Genomic DNA, 22160 nt, shown 5'->3' on the forward strand with positions numbered 1-22160 from the left:
TCGCTTTGGGTGCATATTTAAGTAGGCATTTTATGTTTGGTGATCAGCAATTGTTCTCGTGCAGCCTCGGCTTTTCAGCGGTAGTCGTATTATTTAAGCATCGTCCCTATATTATCAAGTTTGCAAATGCATCTACGCGAGAATGGTAATGCATTGTAGGACTGCGTTATAAGTCATGAGTATGTGAGTATGTTTGCTGTTGCTGTTCTTCTATATGGTTTAGTTAGTGCTAGATTTTAATAGAATATGGTCGCTCTTGTTCCGATCCAAATTTATGTGTACACTGTACAATGGTAGCAATGCACTTATACAGATTGTTCGCACAATGGTTGCACTTAAAAAAATCAATTTAAAACAAACATATATTAGCGATTAGTCTAATAGATTATATTTCCTGACATGAGTTTGGATCACACGTAGCTATGAACATAAGCTAAATCAAAAACCATTGGTGCGGACGGCACGATATTTTCTTTCTGCACGTCGCAGTCAAAATTGAGCAGAAAGGTATCCCTACTATTAGCAAAATTCGCTATACTTGATTAGTCAAGTGGACACTGGAAATCCTTCACGGTCTAATCCCGAAATATTTTCCGAAGTCGAAACCTAGCAGAATGACCTGCCAGGAAGTTCCGACGACTTTGCTGCTTGCACCGTATGCCATTGTTGAAATCTGGAAAATCAAACAATTATCCTCATATTATGTCAAGTCGAGTCATTAGAAAATCGTGACTCGAGTCGCATATTTATCCTTCTCGCATTATCTATACTATATTGGCATTACGGGGAGCAATACTCTACTAGACTCGAAGTCTGATATTCGACTCAGAATCGATTCACTAAGGTACTCGATTTCGACCAGCCCTAATTACTGTCAAATATTTATGCTTTCTCAGTACATGTGATCAGACATGGGGTGATTACTTCACGAATGTAATCGATTGCGATTACGATTACTTGTGAATTCCGCGATTACGATTACGATTACGATTACAGCAAAATCAGGAAGTAGTCGATTACGATTACGATTACATTTCAAAAGTAATCACGATTACTCACGATTACATTTGTTTTGCTTCTTAGAACTAACATATTGGAAGACAATATAAGACTTGCGATGAAAATAAGGTCTAATGAGATAACAACTTTCTTTATAAATCATACGTCATTTGCTTGTTACGTCATAATGTACCCAATGCCCAACTCTATGCAGGACTATTCGTCGCACCCAACGATTTGCATTCTTGCCAGGTCCGTAACTGCCACACCCCAAACTCCTCAATAGGACCAGGATCGAGCTCTAAGGGGACTCAAAAGTATTTCGTAAATCAACATAAATTATAATAGAGTATTTTCCAGAGAGCTAGTTAACTTGAAAATTTTCTTCGAGCTTCGGGATTTAATGTCTTTAAATAGCTTGATTTTGAAATGCATATCTCTCCCCCTCAAGAAAAAAAGCATGCATAATTTATAGGAATATGCATTTCGATGGCCGTCACTACCCCGCCACGACACACCAAAAGACGTCTGCAATCTAGGCCAACATGCAACTCCACAAAGCGTGCTACCAAAAAATGACCTTGGCCAAAACTTTGGGTATGTGTCCATTGTCAGTAGCCGCGCTCTGTGGGCGTGACGAATAATCCAGTCCCTTCAATCTGAGCCCCAACATTTCAAATGGTAGCAGGGGCACTCACAGAAGAATGAAGACATGACAATTTGTGTCTGCGTCTCACGAAAATTTTCTTTTAGTCTGCTATGTTTGGCCGACTACAGTATCTTATGATTATATAAAAGACGGGAGGTCACGAATTAACAACATACAATAAAGCAGAGGTCACCAACCCGGTGCCCGCGGGCACCAGGTAGCCCGCGAGGACTAGATGAGTAGCCCGCGAGCCCATTCTAAAAATAGGTGGAATAGCAGCATTTACCAATATTCGTCAGATTATTACCATTGAGCTTTTAAATATATAGATTGATTGATTCAGCAATTCTTGTTTAAAACACACTAACATGTAACTTACACATATAAACACTTAAATATATCTTCCATTACAAATAGTAATATACAGATGTATGTGATAGAATCACCAGAAACTCAAGATACGGCGCATTGCCTATACAGGTGACATGACGGAATGCCGTCCACGGTCTTCTTGAAATGGTGGGGGGTTCCGTTACGATAGCTCGACGACCAGGACAATGCCAAAGTAGTAAACAATATTTACTATTCGGACTCAGATAGCCGTGAAGTACTAGCAGATTTTCAGTATCTGTATACCCATTACGTATTGCATCTTTTGGCACAGCTTGTTTCTGTTACACTCAACGCAGTTTAATATACCATGTTTCTAACTTTCTGTAATCGTTGCTGCTGTCCGGTATAATGAAATCTTGTCATTTTTGGATGCTGAACAGTAGGAGATTGAAATTGTAACACTGAAAAATGACCCCCACCTCACTGTGCAGCAAACGTTTGGTGCATTGTTGATACGGAAAGGTACAGTGGTGTATGCGCAGCAACTATGAAGGTTGCAAGCGTCTATGGTTCAACTTATCGTTGTGAATCAGCCTTTTCGGACATGAACTTCATCAAAAACAAACACAAAACACGCTTAATTATTGCACATCTGGAACACTCACTCAGAATTACAGTGTCAAGTTAAATACCAGAGTACAGCGCACTAGTTGATATCATACAATGCCAGGCTTCCCACTGACTGCTTTAGAAACAGATAACATGATGTCCAGTCCTGCCCAGTGCTATAAATATCAAAGCGGAAATTCAGTGTGGTGCGGGTAAACGGTGGGAGTAAATAGTAGCCCGCCGCCTCAATCATTACGCAAAAGTAGCCCTCGGTTGCAAAAAAGTTGGTGACCCCTGCAATAAAGTAATTATAACAACATACCGGATGCTATAATTATGAATTACGTGCCCCCAGCTCTAGCGGTAAAGCTGAATGAATACCAATATAATGCAATTACCAATATTATGACGAAATTCAGTCATCAACTTGAAAACTGACCACCATGGGGTCCCAATACCCAGGGTTGTAATGACTCGGGTCGCGATTTTTTGATGACTAGACTTGAGTCATTTTTTCAAATGCGTAAATTGCCTCGACTCGAGTTAATTTTTGTATTGACTCGACTTGTACTCGAGTCATTTTGCATGACTCGAACCAAGTCATATGACTCGAGACTAGAACGGCCAAGACAGATATTCCATGTAACTTCGAAGAATAGTAAAGTTACCACATTATTTGTATTTCTTCTATCATCATGCAGTCCTGGTACATGGAAATAGGGCTGTAAACTGTGAAAACTGATAAGAATTACTATATTATGAATACGATCCATTCTATATCACTCGAGCAGAGTTGAAAAAAGTTGGTTGAACCGGATTGATCTGAAAACTGATCTGTGAACATAACGACTTGGACTCGTAGTCGAGTCAAACACTATGACTCGGACTCGACCCTATACTAGCTGACTTGGACTCGGACTTGACTCGGGGGTGAATTGAAAATGACTCGACCTGACTCGAGTCAAAACCATAAAAGTGATATTGACTTGTGACTCGTAACATTGTGACTTGGTTACAACCCTACCAATACCAACGTTTGGAGTGGAGGACGAATTGCTGTTTTGGTCCTGATTGTACCTACAACCCACGCTAACATGGTGTATAAGCGAATGGCTATGGCGACAGGTATAGATGTCTAGTGAAGAATTGTGAAATACCGATAGGCGCTCGTTTCAAGTAGAGTCATGTATGAATAAGGTAAAGTGAACTTAATTAAAATTCTACCTTTCACTTAATACAGATACTGCAAGGTGCCGTTACGAGAAACGGCAAAGAACGGCTCGTGTATGATATATATCAACAGCTGTTGATTTTAGGCATCGTAATGTTTTATTTGACGAGTACAAAATTTCAAATCTTTGTCCGGTGTAGCCTACGTGCAATACATACGTATACTACATAGATAGGCCTACTGCTTGCCTAGCAGCAACGGTCAAACTGCGTTTAACTAAGCATAACCAAACATTAATACATAAGTTACTATTAGAAACTAGGCAGAGTGATGATTATTATCTTGCTGCGAGGTAGTAGCGTCTGGATCGTATTGATAACCTGATATACGTCATGGCTAACACTGTTCTAACAATCACACAACAATGTACATCGAATATATATTTACTACGTGTGGATACTTCTTACGCAAAGACGAGCAAAGCTAATACTTCTGACGTAATAATGAGCAGTGTCGCTTGCAAATCAACCGTTTGCGCTATCAATAACCTGGTGGTAGACTATCTCTTCCTTGTTCACGAATGTTCGGTTATGTCATATGCATTGTACAAATAAAAAGTTATCGTTCTTTCACAAAGAAATCGATTAGATATGTGAAGTAGTCGATTACGATTACGATTACTTTGGATTTTTTTCAAATGTAATCGATTGCGATTACGATTACTTGAAAATGCTGTAATCGTCGTAATCGATTACGATTACTAATCGCGATTACCCCATGTCTGCATGTGATTTAATGTTGCGGCAGAGGTGATGGAGCTCCTAGGGGCAGGACATGGTATGGTACGGAATGGGAATATTCCATACTCCATACCCACCCCAATCGTTCGATACCATACTGAACAATTTTCCATCCCATAGCAACCTTCTTCCATACCATATTTGATACCTCTTCCATACTTTCGCAACTTGCCCAACCTTTCCAATGATATTCTATTTTTGCTTCATGGAAATGTTGCGGCGTTTTTAATGCAAATTTGGATGAAATCATCCATTTTAACAGCCCCGATGCATCGATAATATTGGCATTTTCTTGTATCATATGTCCTCAGGAATGCATGTTGCCTAATCATCACACGGGAATATTTGGAAATCACAACAGAATCTCATGACATGTAAATCTACTCTGTTAACGCACTGCTAATATCATCTAGAAAATTACAAAAAAACAAAGGTATTATGAAATTAGAAGATTGGTTGGCAACCTTTTAATTTTTTTCATTCTGCACAATCCGAAATCTGTATTTCCACTCTTTAAAATTGCTCCCTCCAATCAAATTTGATAAGACTTTGTTTTTGTAAAGACTTGCTATTGGCGAAAGTTAATATCCCCAGAATTGAACAGCACGCAATGAAATTAATGAGCAGTGAACAACTGGTAACCGTGAACGCAATGTTGCGCCTCCGTAAAATGTATGTGTATGATCCCACAGAAAAATAGGAAGGGTTTGAAATATTGCCAAATTTAGCGAGGTAGCATCAATTTACATGTGTAAATGCAAAATAACGCATGGGTCAGATAAACTTCCTGCTGTTGACGAGGTTATATGCGTATCGTAGATATAAGCCGATAACCCGAAAAGAAATACGTCATTTCATCTCTAACGAGTCCGGCTATGCTATAAATTAGCAAGTCCCCTGGATATATATTCATATGCATATGAACTCATATTATAACGAATCAGGTGATTTCAATCACACCATTTCGCATACGGCTGAATACCAACATACATGCGGGAGATGACACACCGGTGTTCACCGATCCTCGCTAATTCGACTAACTGATAATACGAATTGCTGAATTGCAAATGAGCTAATAGACCTAAATATTAGAGATACGATAGGTATTTCATAATGACGTTAAATAGACGAGGTTAATAATGTAAAGATTTTTTTCATTGAATCTATTTCCGACCATCCCCACCAGTTAGAAACCGCTCCATTAGAATAGATATTAGAATATAAATTTGCATCACTACAATCATTTTGGTACAGCGGATCAATGTCACTTTCGCACGAATCTGTGAGCCAAGCATTACATTCATTAGCCAACATCAGGGTGTCTATTCTTTTATCGATGATCACCAGAATGAAGTTTAATGTAGGGTTACCATATTTTGGAAATCTAAAAAGAGGACACTTTTTCAGAAATTCGGGACTTGCAAAACCGGAGAAGAATTCTCAAAAATCGGTGAATTTTTCCCACTTTGTGATTGGTTGACTAAAAAAAAGGGTCAACTATTCGCTCAGAGCTCAAAATACCGCTTAGGTCAACTTTTCGCCCAGCCGGAGCGTCACTTCTGTGGTAATTTACGGCATATCACTCGCATTTTGCTCTAAATATGACCTCAATTTTCAAAAAAGAGGACACAATCTCAAAAAAGAGGACAAGAGGGCGTCCTCCAAGGACACTTTCAAAAAAGTCAAAAAAAGAGGACAAATCCTCTTAAAAGAGGACGTATGGCAACCCTAGTTTAATGCCTGTTGGAGACCGGCATATCGTAACGTCGCTTTAAGACAAGCTACATATTTTTGAATCACAATGATGCTTGTGTCAAATAGATATTGCGTGATGATCATCCTACCAAGACGCAGAAAAATATTTCCAAGTTCAACAAATTGATAAAAATAGTCATGTAACTTCTACATTCTCAGAGTCTACAATTTTAAAACTGCCCTCGTAGTTGACGGAGTGGAAGTTACGATAAGCGAAATGCAAGTTGTAAAGCGGCAGCTGTCGAATATCATTCGCTTTTATGATATTTCGATTCGAATAAGTATCATTAATATTATTTTCCTTCATATGCGGTTTAGGCAACTTTGTTGTTTTCAAATAGATGTCAACCGGGGTGGCTGAGTCATGAATCGCAATTTGAGGTACGAACATTAGGGTTGTTCAGATTTGACCAATATTTAGAAACTTGTTTCGCGTAATTCCAAATGATAGTTTAGTACATAAACATAGACAGCGAGCGATTTTCTGAGGTATGCAATGAATTTGACAAACCAAAAGTAGAATCGTTGTCATGATTCTGGCAAAATTGTCGAAGTATGGAAGTATGGAAAGAACATTCCATACCATACTTGCATTTTTCCATATTCCACATCTAAATTTCGTTCCTTACCATATCCTACCATGCGCTGGTGTAACATGCAGTTTTCGTTTATATTTAGCCCGTGGTCGAACGTTATAAATCGGTCGATGAATTTTTGTTCAGTAGCCTTGCCCTGGGTTGGATTCTCGATGTTCCTGGCCAACACGTCAATAATGTGGGTGTTTGCACATTAATTCTTTCTGGTCGCATAAAATGGACATATTTATCCTTTTCATATCTTCTTCACCAGTGGTTCGCAACCTTTTTGGGTGCTGGAGCCGCATTTCAAATTTCCGAGTACGTTCGGAGCTGCAAGAATACACTCACTAGGTATAACAAAAATTATAATGCATGAAAGCACGTACCAACGAATAGCAACACTAACAAGAAAAAAAATAGAAATCAAAATTTAATGTCAAACCTGGCATTTGAGCTTCAAGAATTGTGTGAAAGCGAGGTGTAATTGCAAAAAATGCAGTACGCGGTGGCTGCGTGAGGAGGTCATCGGTCAATCGATTGCGATATTTATTTTTGATTCTGACCATTTTGGTAAAAAGTGCTTGACAAACATTGGTTGATCACAATAGAGAATCGTTTTTCTGGACATTGGCTATCATATTTCAATACTTTGCCTCAAGAAGTTGACTCTAAAATTCAAGTAAAGTCTTCACTTTTTAATAATTGCTTGATCTCGATATCTGACTGCATGTGTAGCAACTCAAGTTGAAAATTACTAGGGCCACATCATATGCAATAGGATTTGAAAATATTTTCATCACGTGCAAGAAAGAATTCAGTCCGTCAATGCGGCGGTTGAAATCATCAATAAAGTTGCTGATAAGCCTGTTGTATGCATCAAGTAATCAATTGGTTTGATGGTCAGATACCGTTGGAAAATGTGTTCTTACAGCACCTGCACTTACGGCGGTGGTGAGCCGACTTAAATTGGAGTGCCGATCAGAGCGCATTTGAATGTGAGTATTCTTTTTGGCGTGAGTTGAATATCAAAATCGTTGACAACGATTCGTTGCTGAGTATACAATCGCTTTTCGGCAGGAGAGGAAGTTGTATCCACCCTAAATTATAAGACTCCAAGCCAAGTAAGAGTAATTTTTGAACATGAATTTAATTTTTTGTTATAAATTAATTTTCAATATTTTTGTAGGATTTTCACACGTCAATAGGAGCCGCCGTTGGGAATCGCTAATCTATACTATATTTTGACATTACCAGGAGCAATACTCGACTAGACTCGAAGTGTAATATCCGATGGAGAATCGATTCACTAAGGTACTCGATTTCGTCAAGTCCTGATTACTATCAAATATTTATCCTTTATAAGTCCATGGGATTTGATGTTGAGGTAGAGCTGTTGAAGCTCTTAGGAGACGTAAATAGAAAAATTTGTGGGGAATTGGCAACAGGCGGCAGACAACCATGAAAAAAAACGGACAAAAATAAGATTCATGAACATTTCCGAAAACCCAGTGTCCGAGAATATTTAAGCAGATATCACAACACTAATCTACACATGATTGCCATCTACTTTATCGCGCAACGGAGGCTATGTGGAATTTTAATTTTAAATGAGGACACTTGTGACAAGAATTCGCGGAAGTACGCATAGAAATAGAGTTTCGAATAATGACAATGGCGGATGATAACGATTCTATAATTATGAAACCTCTACAGTTCATTGATACCGCTGTGAAAAGCTGTTCGAACCATTGTCTAAAACTTGTCGTTGTTGAATAACCATATTGCTCGACATTTGTTAGTTGTGTATATGAATTGAATTCTGGAAACGCCGCTGTGTTTCAATACTTATCAAAATCTGCAAGTCCCTATTATTGGCTGCGTGATACTATATCCAAGTGTCATAGTCTTGCCCAGACCGGGGCAAAGTGCGGCCCGTGAACAGTTGCTTGGAATTCAGAATATAAAACCTACTTTTTAATGTTGAATCGTGGACTAAAATCATAGGGAGTATTAACTGCATCGAAAATTCGTTTACTTTCAAGCCTGTTCATTAACGTACCTCGCACGCATGATCCAGACTCAAAATTAAGTAAATGCAGCAAATAATGGCGTAATAATCAAAGTCACAATAAGAAGTCACCAAACCTTCTTTGTTGCCATTGTCACATTATGCATTACTCGGTCTGTGCTTCAAATTGTTACGTGATACGTTTCCCTATCCCGAATTCGTTAAACATGTAAATCAGTGCCCGTGATTACTAAGTGTCATCATCACCCATAAATGATGAAAAAAATGAAAGCCGAAAGCTGGAATTAAAGGAAGGTATGAAGCACCTAGTATATGTTTACTGGAGTCTGGGGTGAATCCGTCGTTTTAGTAGTTAGAGCCTAGCCGGTCGCTATGTATAAGGACTATAATTTAACCCTACCCTGTGATAAAAACACGAAGACATGCACTCGGTCAAGGGAGGGTGAATTTCCGAAGAACTGCAACCTTGTTCAAACAAAAATGCTTTTTCGCAAAGCTTGATACTGCTCGGGAGGCAGAGACCAAGACAATAAGCTTTAATTGTAGTATCCCAAATAAATGTTAAGGGCCTTATAGAAAAAACGCGGATAGGGGTTTGAAGAGAGTTTATAATGTATGATATTTAACATTGTTTAGAAATATGACCGCGTATACATATCATTATTTGGAGGGTAATTAACCGTCACATCCTCACGGTATTGGGATAACTCGAGTCACTTTGCAAAAATGACTTGACTTGACTCAGCGCTTCAAAAATGCGTATTGACTCTTGCCTCGGAGCAAAATGTACGAGTCAATTTCAAGTCATCAAGTAAACGGTGTCGAATCAATCACTGTAACTTATGTGTGTTCGGATTGTTCGCGACACGGCAGTGTCACTTGTGAGAGCAACCAGCCATTCACTGATTGCACGTTTTACTGAGCCTCCATTGATACATCACAAATAAATTGACCGCAAACGAAGTGATCATGGAATTCACAGCTTACGTTATTTCAGCCCTTACGAGGTGGAGTCAGTTTTGGCAGAACTGACCATCACTTTTCAAATTCACACTGTGACTCCACCAAGACTAGAATCTGGGCCGTTCCTGTTTAAAAGTGGGCGTAGTACAGCACTCTAACAATGCTGCCCGTGATTGACAACCGAAGACACGTCAAGGCTTAGCCCCAGGATGGCGTCAGGTAGACGAAAATGATGCTTCAGTGCGTAGCCATTTTACCCGGTTTCGAACAAGCCGTCAACATCGGCTGTAAACCGCGGGCTTCGTCGGTTATCGAAAAATCAAAAATACATGGACAATTTACAAATTGGCGTGGTCAGTGAGTAAGTTCATGATCAAGAGGCAATCGGACCCCAACTGTCCGGTTTGGGGTATAAAACAACGCAGTATGCTGTTCTTGGTCATATCCAACCATTGACATGCATAGTAAAGCGGTTTACGACTCATATGCCGTCACAAACTTTGACTTGAACTTGACCTGGATCTCAAAAATCACTGAAGCGTGACCAAAATAACAAAACCACAGAAAATCCTCCAGAAAACGGGTTGATGTTCGAAATGGTAAAGAAGTACACGGAATACCGTATAAGTCGACTTTTGTTGTTATGCTGGCAGAATTTTCGACAATATTTCCCACTCGGAAAATATATGAAAACTTTTGGTGATAACCATTTTTTTCAGGTTTGCGTATTTTAACTTCTTTTTTGCAAACCCAAATTTTTCAGTAAGGTACCAAATGAATTGGAAAAGTGCCAGCTTTTCAAAAAAACGTTGTACCCGATGTCTACGGCATGTCAACATGGAAAAACGACCACGGAGACGTGCCGTAACATATATGATATACCCAACCCGTAAGTAATGGTTTGGCAACGTATCTCTGCGATCACATTGCACCGCGTTCACCTTTACCAACTCTCTTGTATGATTTAAATCGAACGAATACAGTTTATGCGTTTATGTGAATCGATCCCGACTGCACATCGTTCTATCCCCACTTGATAAATAATATTTGGTTGGCAGTTGAGGCTGCTTTATTCCCATTGAGAAAGAGTTATGAAAGTGTCGATATAAGTTCAATATAGGGCATGATGTGATTTTTACAGTCGCATCTATACATCTAAATATTATTGTGATTTAAAACGGGCATCAATTCTTTGTGGTCGCATAAAATGCCCTTATCTATCATTCTCGCATTATCTATACAAGTGGTTATTAACCCTTTTTTCTCAAGCGCCGCCTTTCAAAAATTATCTGGGTGTGGTGCCGTATTTGAAGGACTGTAGCAAAAAAAAACATTGGTAAGTGGTCGAAGTCCACTTCAAATACAAATATATTTAGTTTTCATTTTGGCCAAGCAGCTTCAAAACATTTTTAATGTACAAAGGGCAGAACTCTTGAAAGTTGTACAGTATTGCCTGCAGTGCCTTTTCGATTCTGACGCGCAGTGAGCTGCAGGATACAATACCCAGAAAAATAATCCAAGCTATCAGTATAAGTATCAGTTTAATAACATTTTCATCATTTCAAAACACCACAAAACTGCGATACAACGAAAAGATAGCAAGGTGTCGAAACGACCTGGAGTAGCTAGCGTGACGGGGGTGCTATAACGGGGAATTAGCAATTCAAAAGTACGCCAAATTTATGTTGCATGAATTAAAATAAACCAATCTATTCATTGAAACATGGTCGGTGGATATTACGCGATCAGCACAACAACAAACGTGATTTGACAGATTTTGTCGAATGTTAGTTTGCAATGTTATACAGGACTATTGTTCTACTATATACTCATATGTCGTCACTACGCTATCTACTGCGAGGCCATTTTTCTTCAGCGCCCCCGATACCGCCCCCTGAACCAAACGCCCCCATATCGCCACATGAGCGTTTCTGCCCCCTTCAAAATCCGAATCGCCTCATTGGCGGCGCTGCAGACAAGGTTAATTACCATCGAATATTTATCCTTTCTCAGTCCATGTGATTTTATGTTGTGGTAGAGCTGATGGAGCTCCTAGGGGACGTAAGTAGGAAAATTTGTGGGAAATTGGCAACAAGCGGCAGACAACCACGAAAAAAACGGATAAAAAATGGAATTCATGGAATTTCCGAAAACCCAGTGTCCGAGAATATTTAAGCGTATATCACAACCCTAATCTATACGAGATTGTCATTTACTGTATCACACAACGGATGCTATGTGGAATCTGCGCAAAAATAAGGACACTTGCGACATGAACTCTCGGAAGTACGCATACAAAGAGAGTTTTGAATAGTTTCAATGACGAATGGCAACGATTTTATATTTATGAAAAGTTTACAGTTCATTGATATCGCTGTTTGAAGCGGTTCGAACCATTGTCTGAATGTGAAAGCTGTCGTAGTTGAATAACCATATTACCCGACATTTGTTAGTGGTGTATATAAATTGAATTATGGAAACGCCATTGTGTTTCAATACTTATTAAGTTACTGTAAATCTCCATTACTCGCCATGTAATTTCCTAGCGTGATACTATATTCAAATGCCATAGTCTTGCAATATATAAAATCATGCGTGCTGTTCCGACGGACTTACATCGTTGTATCCCCAGTTCCCCAATTGGTAAATGATATTTGTATTGGCAGTTGAAGCTGCTTCATTACTATTGAGGAAGTGTTATGAAAGTGTCGATATAAGACATGATATGAATTTTGCAGTTGCATATAATGCTTAGATATTTGTTTGTCAAATCTAGATGTTATGCAGTATGAAGAAATGGAATGTCGTTCAATGTAATTATGAACTTCACAACTTTGATAAATATAGGCCTACTTGTAATAACTTTATAACCATTGTACAAATGTACATTCATGCTTTAAAAGCATATATTCGACGTTTGGATGTATTCGGCTATAAATGTTATACCATTTTGCAAAGTACAGTGCAGCAGTGGCTGTCATTAACTGTGAAGATCTATGAACATTGCTATCGAATAGAAAGAAATCAATGATTAATATCCTGCTTGGTAGCGGATGCACAACTGCGTACCGTCACCGGTAATCATGTTTCGATGTTATTATAAAGTTCCTATTAAATTTCAGAAGTTAATTCCTGTATGAGTACAGAAACATTCGCCAGTGAAACGTGATGAAAGCACTGATATTTGGAGTGTTCACTGTCTTTGTCTTCCAACCAGCTCAAGCGTTCCTTTTCCATTTCCATTTTTGGTAAGGCTAGATCTGAGGTTTTCTACGCATCACCATGCGATCCGTGATACGTTCGAGTCCAAGAACATTATCAGAGAAATATCAATATTAATAGAGTATATAATGTTTTTAACTGGTGCTCAAATGTTTTCGAAGGAGTGTTAAAATGCCAGACCTAGATACCTTCCATTGACTTGACAACTAGGGATGGTGGGAAGTGCGAACCCCCCAAATGATCCGCGTGAACGCGAACAGCAACTTCTCCAGTCGGCGGGCCGGATATAGGAAAATTAGGTACTTGGCGGGCCGGGTTGCTGAATCGATACATCATTCGCCCATTTATCCACATATACATGGAATAAATCGTATTTAAGGAATGTAGTTTAACGACAGCAATGTCACTTCATAGCCATTACTCGCCGATAACGACGAAGACAATATGGATTTGAGGACAGCATTGTCATGCAGGCGCCGCCATGTCTGCTCCTCTCTGATCAATTAACGCACGTTACACGTACAATCCTTAAGATTAAAAGGCGTTCGATAAGCCCCGTACCCCAAATTTACCAAGATATCAATTCATTAGGGTTAAACAGTGCTTTAGATATATAGGCTCTTTTTAAATTTTTTCAAGTTGTAAAATCATGCCATTATTGTGTAAATACTTTCCGAAAAACATGTTGTATGAGCCTATGGACAATTCCCACCCGATATAGGCGGCGTATATCGATATAGGGTGGTTAAAACCCTCAAAATAGTCGGTTCGACATTAACAGTACAGATATTTCGTCAAAGAGACTTTATTTACCCTATGTTTTCAATTGTCAATGTCAATCCACTATGACGTCACAATTGAATATTCGTGACGTCATAGCTTATAGAAAAAAAAGTTGTAAATCCTGGCCTTGTTTTAAACGTGTTTGTTTTCAATTGATTTTTGTTTTAAATGCAACCCTAATAGCACCTATTGGAGAACACAAATAACATTACATCTCATTTCACAGTGACAGTAAAGGGGCAGATATACGCAAGGAACTTTCGCAGAGTGCGGATGCGTTAAATGCCATGGAAGGTATTATAGTACTGGCGTGAAACATGGGATACAGCCTAATCTCATTAGTATGGGAATTGTGTTTGTTTTAGATATTGGTGAATCGCTGGAAAATGAACGCCAGGTCGAAGCGAAAGCGAATAATATGGATTGGCAGTGACGGCGCTGTCCGCATACTTTATACGTTCGATTAAGTGCAACGTAATTGAGAGCTGATTTCTTGCAATATCGCTGTTTTATAAATCTCATAAATTCAACCGCGTTGGATGCATATTCCAGTAGGAATTTTATATTTGGTGATCATCAATTGTTCTGGTGCAGCCTGGGCTTTTTAGCAGTAGTCGTATCATCTAAGGATAGTCCCTATTTTCAAGTTTGGTGATACATCTACGGGAGAATGGTAACGCATTTTAGGCCTGCGGTAAAAGCGATGAGACTGCCAGTATGTGTCTGTTGTGCTTTTATATGGCTTAAGTAGGTGTTGGATTTTAGTAGAATACGGTCGATTTTGTTCAGATGCAAATTTATGTGTGCTTGTGCACACTGTAAAATGGTAGCAAATCACTTATAAAGCTTGTTCCTCCAGTGTTCCTAAAGCCGCAGGTTGACCAGAATGACCACCCCTGATCTATCATGATGAAATCTGGGTTGTTGAAAAACAGAATAACTGAGTCTTTGGTGAAATTGAATCCAGTGGTTCCCTATCTTCTTTCAATCAGTACCTCTTTTCAACCAACAAATTTATATTAGCGGGGGGGGGGGGGAGATAGCGTAGCGGTAACGATAAGCGCGTTCGAATCGGGCGGCGTTGGTTCGATTCCCGTCGGAGGTTCATCTGGGCTCCTCTTCCCCCGCCGTCTCCGTTGTTACGGCGACAAAAAAGAGCCCAGAAAAATACCTCAGAAAGCACTCACAACGAACGGAAAGAACTGGAAAGGGCCGTGGCTTCAAGAAAGATCAACATCGAAAAGCACTACTGTTCATTAACATCGGGCACTCTAGGCCGAGGTGGATGACAGTCTAAAGAGGATCGTAACTGCGTGTCGTTCGATATCCTCCTGTCTGTTCATCACATCGCAATTTGTCTTATAGCATTGCACATTGTGTGTCACTTGTTCAGGTGAAAATTACAACCCAACGATTATTCCTCATGTGGATGCAACTATTCTTAGTCGGTGGCACTTATCATCTTCATATACCACTCTTCGTTTAAAGATTGTGATTGGTAGCTCCGTACCTAATTTAGTTCCCGACGTTGTCCATCTTTATCTCTTTTAATTGGGGGTCAATTTTTGCAGAACTGACCATCACTTTTCAAATTCATACCGTGGCGCCACCGATACTTGAATCGGAGCTGATCCAGTTCAGAAGTGGGCGGAGTATAGCCTTCTACCATTTCCGGCCTCGATCGACACCCCATGACATGTCTAGGGTTTTTTATAAGTCTAAATAACCAAACTTTTTTTCTGAAAAATCTCTTTCTCTCTCTCATTTTTCAAGACTGACCCTCAGGATAGCGTCAGAGAGTCAACAATCATGTCTCAGTGCATAGCCATCGTTGCCTGGTTTCGAACAAGCCGTCAATCGTAGCCGTAAACCGCGCGGCTCGCCAGATATCGAAAAATCAAAAATACATGAAAACTTTACATATGGGCGTGGTCAGTGAGTGGTCATAATGGTCAAGTTCAAGATCAATATCGAATCGAACCTCTACCGCCCAGTTAATGGCATGAAACAACGTGATATACTTTCTCTTGTCATATCCAACCATTTGCAGGCATATTAAACCAGTTTATGACTCATATTCCGTCACGAACTTGGACTTGAACTTGACTGTGTTCCTGAAAATCACCGAAGCGTGACCATAATTTACTAACCTCTTCAGAAAACTCCCCAGAACAAGGTTTGATGTTCGAAACGGTAAAAAATTGCGCAGAATACCGTACAAGTCGACTTCTGATGTTCTGCCAGAATTTATGACTATATTTCCCACTCGGAAAATATCTGGAAATAACACCTCTTTCCTGCATGCGTATATTCGACCGAACTCCTCATGTATGAAAGTCGGTACTAGAAAATTGTCATACCTAATACCTTGAAATTAGGTATCCTATAAATCAGAAGATAGCTGGCTTTCCATAGAAACCAAAAGCAGCCCGCTACGACATATACCTTTGGAGAAATTGAGAGATGAACTTGAACTTGGGTCACCACTGATCCCCCCACCCCCATTAGAAGGGTTAACTATCTGTCCTGCAGACTTAATTGGTTAATGCATTTTGTGACTGCACACTGCTCTTTCGCAAAACGTAAGAGTTTGCAAACAATAAACTTTGTACTGTTGGCATATTATGTAGAAGGGAATTGTCCACTACGGTCCTTGACCCAAATATGTGACCTTTTAAGCTAGTTTTGAAACAGTAAAAAAAAAACAATATGTCTGCTTTTCCAAAGAAAAAAGTGCTTATCATGAAAGAATTTACAATCACTCTTCTCCGCCTGTACTCATCATGTTAATTCTTTTTCTCCAGTTTCTTCGAAAAAATATATTCAGTTACCGTGATTCAGAGGCTATTTCACGAGTTTCGTATGACAATTTAACTCTTGATAGTGGTGCAAATATTATTATATAATATTATAAATAATATTATATACTAATTTCCACTTTACAAAAACCAAATTAGCTCATCCTAAATACTGTTCAGGTAGATGTTGAAGTAGTTGTAAAACAATACCACTTCAGTAAGTACTGCAATAGCCAAAATCTACATGAGTTCCTCGAAAAAGTAGAAATATTCAACATATATAATATCTCAAAACTGTTATGCGATAGAGAAAAAATAACGCCAGATTCGTATTCAGCACCCTCAAATTAGGATTAATTGTCCCGAAGAAGTCCTGGCGCAAAACTCGTGTAGACGAGTGTTATCTATACCAGTGGTTCTCAACCGCCGGTCCGCGACGACCTTCCTGCCAGTCTGCCAGGTATTTTACAATTTTATACCTTGCTTTCAAGATGCGAAAGGTACGAGCTGACTCGCCAAACCGCGCAGTTTGCACGATCATTCGTTTTCGATTTATTCAATTCGTGCAGAACCGTATCTATACCGCGCTTCTTCCGATTTAGTCTCACTAAATGCCTTGATTATTGGGTGCCCTTCCCACAAGAAACACGCATGATGTATAGGAATAGGCATTCCAGCGTCAGCCATTGCCGCGCTGCGATGCACCAACACATAATGAAATTTAGGCGAACATAGGACTCGGAAAAGTGTGATTAAGATTCGGCAGAGAGAACACCTTGGCCGAAAAGGACTGCCCTTTGTTGACCGAAACTTCGATATATATGTGCCACATTGTCCATATAGGCACCTAAATGGCTGGCGCAGAATTTCGCTGTCCTAACAATCTGTACCCAGCAAGACAAATACCATTTCACAGAGTACAGTTATTTTCCAGTGAAGAAATACTAATATGGAATTGTGTGCGTATTCTAGTTTAGTGCGATTGGGCGATATCAATATCTATTCACTATATATAACAGACAGTACGTCATGAAATAATGACATACAACAAAGTAATTATTCCAACACGCCCGCCGAATATGTTTAATACTGATGACATGTCCTAAATTTTCCAAGACAACGCCTTACTCAGCTCTGCCGGAAAATCTGATAATTCTGGAAGGATTTAAAAAAATTAGAGCTATATGTACGCAATTAATAATATTATTGACCGATTTGGTCATGAATCATAAAAAATTTCCGCGCTTCGCGCGATTAGGCTGCATATACTGTCTGCATAGACGGAGTAGAATGGATGTGTTCGCGAGTACTGGTGAAAAAAATCCATCTAGCTGTAGGAGGAATAAGACCAACATTTTTGGGGGGTTGGGTGACGAAGTGGTTTTGGGCCCCGGTTTTGTGGATGGCCAGGTATAGCTGTGGTCAGGTGTTTTCGTGCGACACATTGTATCTGTAGTAGCTAGAGTTGCCTACGACTGGTGTTGTTGGCACTAAGCATTGAGCAAGGTAGCACGACAAGGTGCTTGGTTCGACTCCGAAACACTTCTCTCGATATTGTCGAAGAGAAGAATATTATTCCAGTTGGCGTGGTCGGTTACATCCATGGCCTACGGCGCGAAAGACTGTAAAGGACTCTCGGCGGTAGCAAGTGTATCTATCTGGGCAAGGCAATTTTACTTCGACTCAGCCGACTCACTGCCGTAAAATCACATGGATGCCATCATGAACATCATCAATTTCGGTCAAACTTCTCAAAATGTCACTCTATAGCACCATATACTTGCAAAAAAAAGCAGCATACTTCAAATTGTCGGTTGATTTCAATTTCTGAAAGTCCACCGGTCCGTCAAGTATTTTTCGAAATTTTGCCGGTCCGGTCCTTCGAAAAAGGTTGAGAACCACTGATCTATACTATTTTAACGACACCGGTCGGCAGTGGTCGGCAGTGGTCGGCGGCAGGCAGCAGCTGGCGGCGGTCGGCGGTCGGCGGCAGGCAGTAGCTGGCGGCGGTCAGCGGTCGGCGGCAGGCAATAGCTGGCGGCGGTCGGCGGCAGTTGGCAGCGGTCGGCGGTCGTCGTCGTTGTTGTCGTCGTTGCAGCTTTATCTTGTCTTTCGTTGTAGGCGTCCTTATAACAACCAAATACTCCAAATTAATCCTAATTAAAAACTCCAGACTCCAAGCCAAGCAAGTGTAATTTGTGAATATAAATTTTATTTTTTGTCATAACTCGATTTCTTAAGATTTTTTGGGGCCTCAAGAAGGCTAGCTGGGGGCCGCATGCGGCCCATCGGGGCCGCGGTTGCGAATCACTGTTGTATATCATGGTTCAGAAAACAACATTTCAACATTTTCACAAGGACGTGAGATCCTGTTACTGTCTCCATTAATCAATCCAGCAATACTAACGACTCTGTCACCTGGGAAATTCGTATTAGAGGTGACATCACTAAGAACGAGCGGAGTTAGCCGATCCAGATACTTCCTCGCAGACAATATGCTTCGGCCCTAATCGTATTGCGACTTCGTACCGAACAATTTTTTTCTTTTCACTCCCTTAAAACTAATGTGATCAGCACATTTTTTTTGAATGGTGAATTTTATCCCATCTTGAACCGTAGGAAATACTGCTTAGCAGGTTTTGCACTGACCCGTCAGGTTGTTGTTTTTTGTGGTATTTATGGTGTTTGTCGACCACAGTGGTCATTTCCCCCGTGTATGCCTCTGTATAATGCCACCGTATTACTTTTTATTCCGTACTTGCCGACTTGTAGCACGGCCCACCTCCGGGCTTTTGTATGACACCGCTTACGCGGATGAGATGGCAAGGACTCTTTTGAATGATGTTCGATGCGGTCAAAGCTTCGATCGTACCTATTGGACTACATAAATTACCATTACCTCTCATTTCACGGTGACAGAGAAGGGGCAGATATACGTAAGGCACTTTCACAGAGTGAGGATGCGTTAAATGCCCTGGAAGGTATTAAAGTACTAACGTGAAACATGGGATATAGCCTAATGTGATTAGTGGAATTGTGTTTCTTTTAGGGGTTGGTGAAGTGATGGAAAACGAACGTCAGGACGAAGCGAAATCTAATGATTTGGATTGGAAGTGACGGTACTGTCCGCATACATTGTCCTTACGAATAAACGCGACATATTTTAAAGTTGATTTCATGCGATATTGATGTTTAATAAATGTCATATTTCAAGCGCGTTGGATGCATATTAAAGTGGAGTTTTTTTGTTTGGTGAACATCAATTGTTCTGGTGCAGCCTCGGCTTTTCAGCGGTAGTCGTAACATTTGAGGATCGTCCCTATTTTCAAATCTACTAATGCATAAACGCGACCATGGTAACGCATTGTAGGCCTTTAAAAGTCACGGGACTTCCTGCATATGTCTGGTGTGCTTCGATATGACTTAAGTTGATGTTAGATTCTAGTAGAATACGGTCGCTCTTGTTCAGATGCATATTTACGTGTACATGTACACTGTACATTTGTACAATGGCGACAATGCACTTATACAGCTTTTTCGTACTGACTTGGGCTTGGCTCAAACGTACTTGACCATATGCTAAATCAAATACCAATGGAGCGGACAGCACGACAAGTTTCTACGCGGGTCGTTGTAGATCGACAAAAAGGGTGCGGTAAGATCAAATACCAATGGAGCGGACAGCACAAGTTTCTACGCGGGTCGTTGTAGATCGACAAAAAGGGTGCCGTAAGATGTGTTCTAAAGAGTGGAATTGTACAAAAGGTTACGTAATTCAGTATACTTTGAAGTTCTAAGCCCCTCCGATTCAAATCCTTGATTCTGGATTGCAAATACATATCATGCATGACATATGAAATGAGCTTACAAGGATAGATGTAACCGCTCCTAACGTAATGAGATTTATTGAAACCACTTTTAATTGAACTCAAATCCCACGACCGATCCTGACAAATGATGATTCGTTGACGAAGGTTGAAATAATATATTCGAATAAACGACGTAACAAATGAATGTCCCAGATGCAGCAAATAAGGTTAGTCGTGGAATTAGGTTTTAAAATAGTGGTCGCCTGCGGTAATGGAAGACAAGCCTAAACAATAGAAACATATGTCAATAACTAGAGACCACATAGAACACAAAGAACAACTGACAGCGTACCAACTTGAAGTAGCTAACACAATAGTACCAACGAAACTAGAAGCGGCGCCCAATCAACATATATAGAGAACAAAGCACGGGGTACCTAATCAACTGATGACAATAATCACTACACTAACCCTGCAGATTACTGCAGTAACATGGCTCCTCCGAAACTGCAATTTGATGCAATTGTGGTTTCGCAAACAAATAAGTTCAATAAAGGTTCCCATCGTCGGGGATCGACCCACAAATACATGGCACAATAAGAACTAAAGACACGTATACGTACGTACGATAAGCATACAGAACTCACAAATATTCAACAATTGCCGTCATATTAATTAAAGATGAGACAGATCCATGAAGAGTGAAAATAGCGGCTACTGTTCTGTTTTTATCGACCGAGAGGCTGACTCAACCAGTAATATCAGTTTGTGTATTGGCCTTTCGAGATACGTAGGTTTTCCGTTAGAGTCTCTTCGTCCAACGAGTATCCTTGCTTTCCTCGCCAATCCATCATCTGAAGGATAAACGGAGTCGATTCTTCCCAGTTTCCAGTAGTTTCGTGGCAGATTTTCTTCCGACAGCAAGACGACATCACCGACTTTCAGATTCGGCACGACGCGTGTCCACTTTTTTCGACGTTGCAGAGATTGGACGTACTATTTTCTCCACCGATTCCAAAATTCGTTGGCCATGTACTGGGCTCGGCGCCATCTGCGTCTCAAATAAAAATCTCTTTTTGAAACACACCCGGTGGAGGCAGAACAATTTTCGATTTCAAAGTTAATGTGATTCGGAGTCAAAGGTTCCGGAGCTGAAGGGTCATTAATGCTTGAAACATCTAATGGTCGCGAGTTAACGATACATTCAACTTCACAAAGGAAAGTTCTGAAGGACTCGTCACAGAGCATGTGACCGAAGTTATTCAGCAATGGGTCAAGGGAGATTTTATCGTTCTAATTTGACGTTCGACATATCCAGACATGTGACTGGCATGCGGTATCGTAAACTTGAACTCGAAATAATCACAATTATTCGACAACAGAAATTCACTTATTCTTTTCTGATTCATCGCCTTCAATTCTCTTTCAAGCTCGTTACTAGCGCCGACGAAATTGGTCCCACAGTCACAGCGCAATTGCTTGATTACTCCTCTCCGACAGATGAACCTTCTCGAAGCATTTATGAACGAATCCGTGGTTAAAGTATTCAAGACATACAAGTGAAAACGACACAATACCTTTTCACTGTCGACCTCCGTTCTTTGATGTAGTATGTCCCGAAGACATCGCAGCCGGAGAAGGTGAATGGTGCAATTCAAGTCA

General features: G+C 40.1%; 1 long non-coding RNA gene across 2 annotated transcripts; it reads left to right on the top strand.

Moving 5' to 3' along the window:
* The first annotated feature begins 12448 nt into the window (after positions 1-12448).
* LOC145453520 (uncharacterized) lies at positions 12449-19896 on the top strand. Of its 2 annotated transcripts, none has more exons than XR_013919804.1 (3): positions 12449-13134; positions 14118-14185; positions 19739-19896. It is a non-coding gene; the product is annotated as an uncharacterized LOC145453520 (long non-coding RNA). The 2 variants fall into 2 exon arrangements; XR_013919803.1 differs by lacking the exon at positions 19739-19896 and adding an exon at positions 14257-14437 and having other exon boundaries at positions 12983-13134.
* Positions 19897-22160: the final 2264 nt, after the last annotated feature.

Source organism: Botryllus schlosseri, chromosome 13, assembly GCF_051294905.1.
Source record: "Botryllus schlosseri isolate E-star chromosome 13, Bs_hap1, whole genome shotgun sequence".
Lineage (NCBI taxonomy): Eukaryota > Metazoa > Chordata > Ascidiacea > Stolidobranchia > Styelidae > Botryllus > Botryllus schlosseri.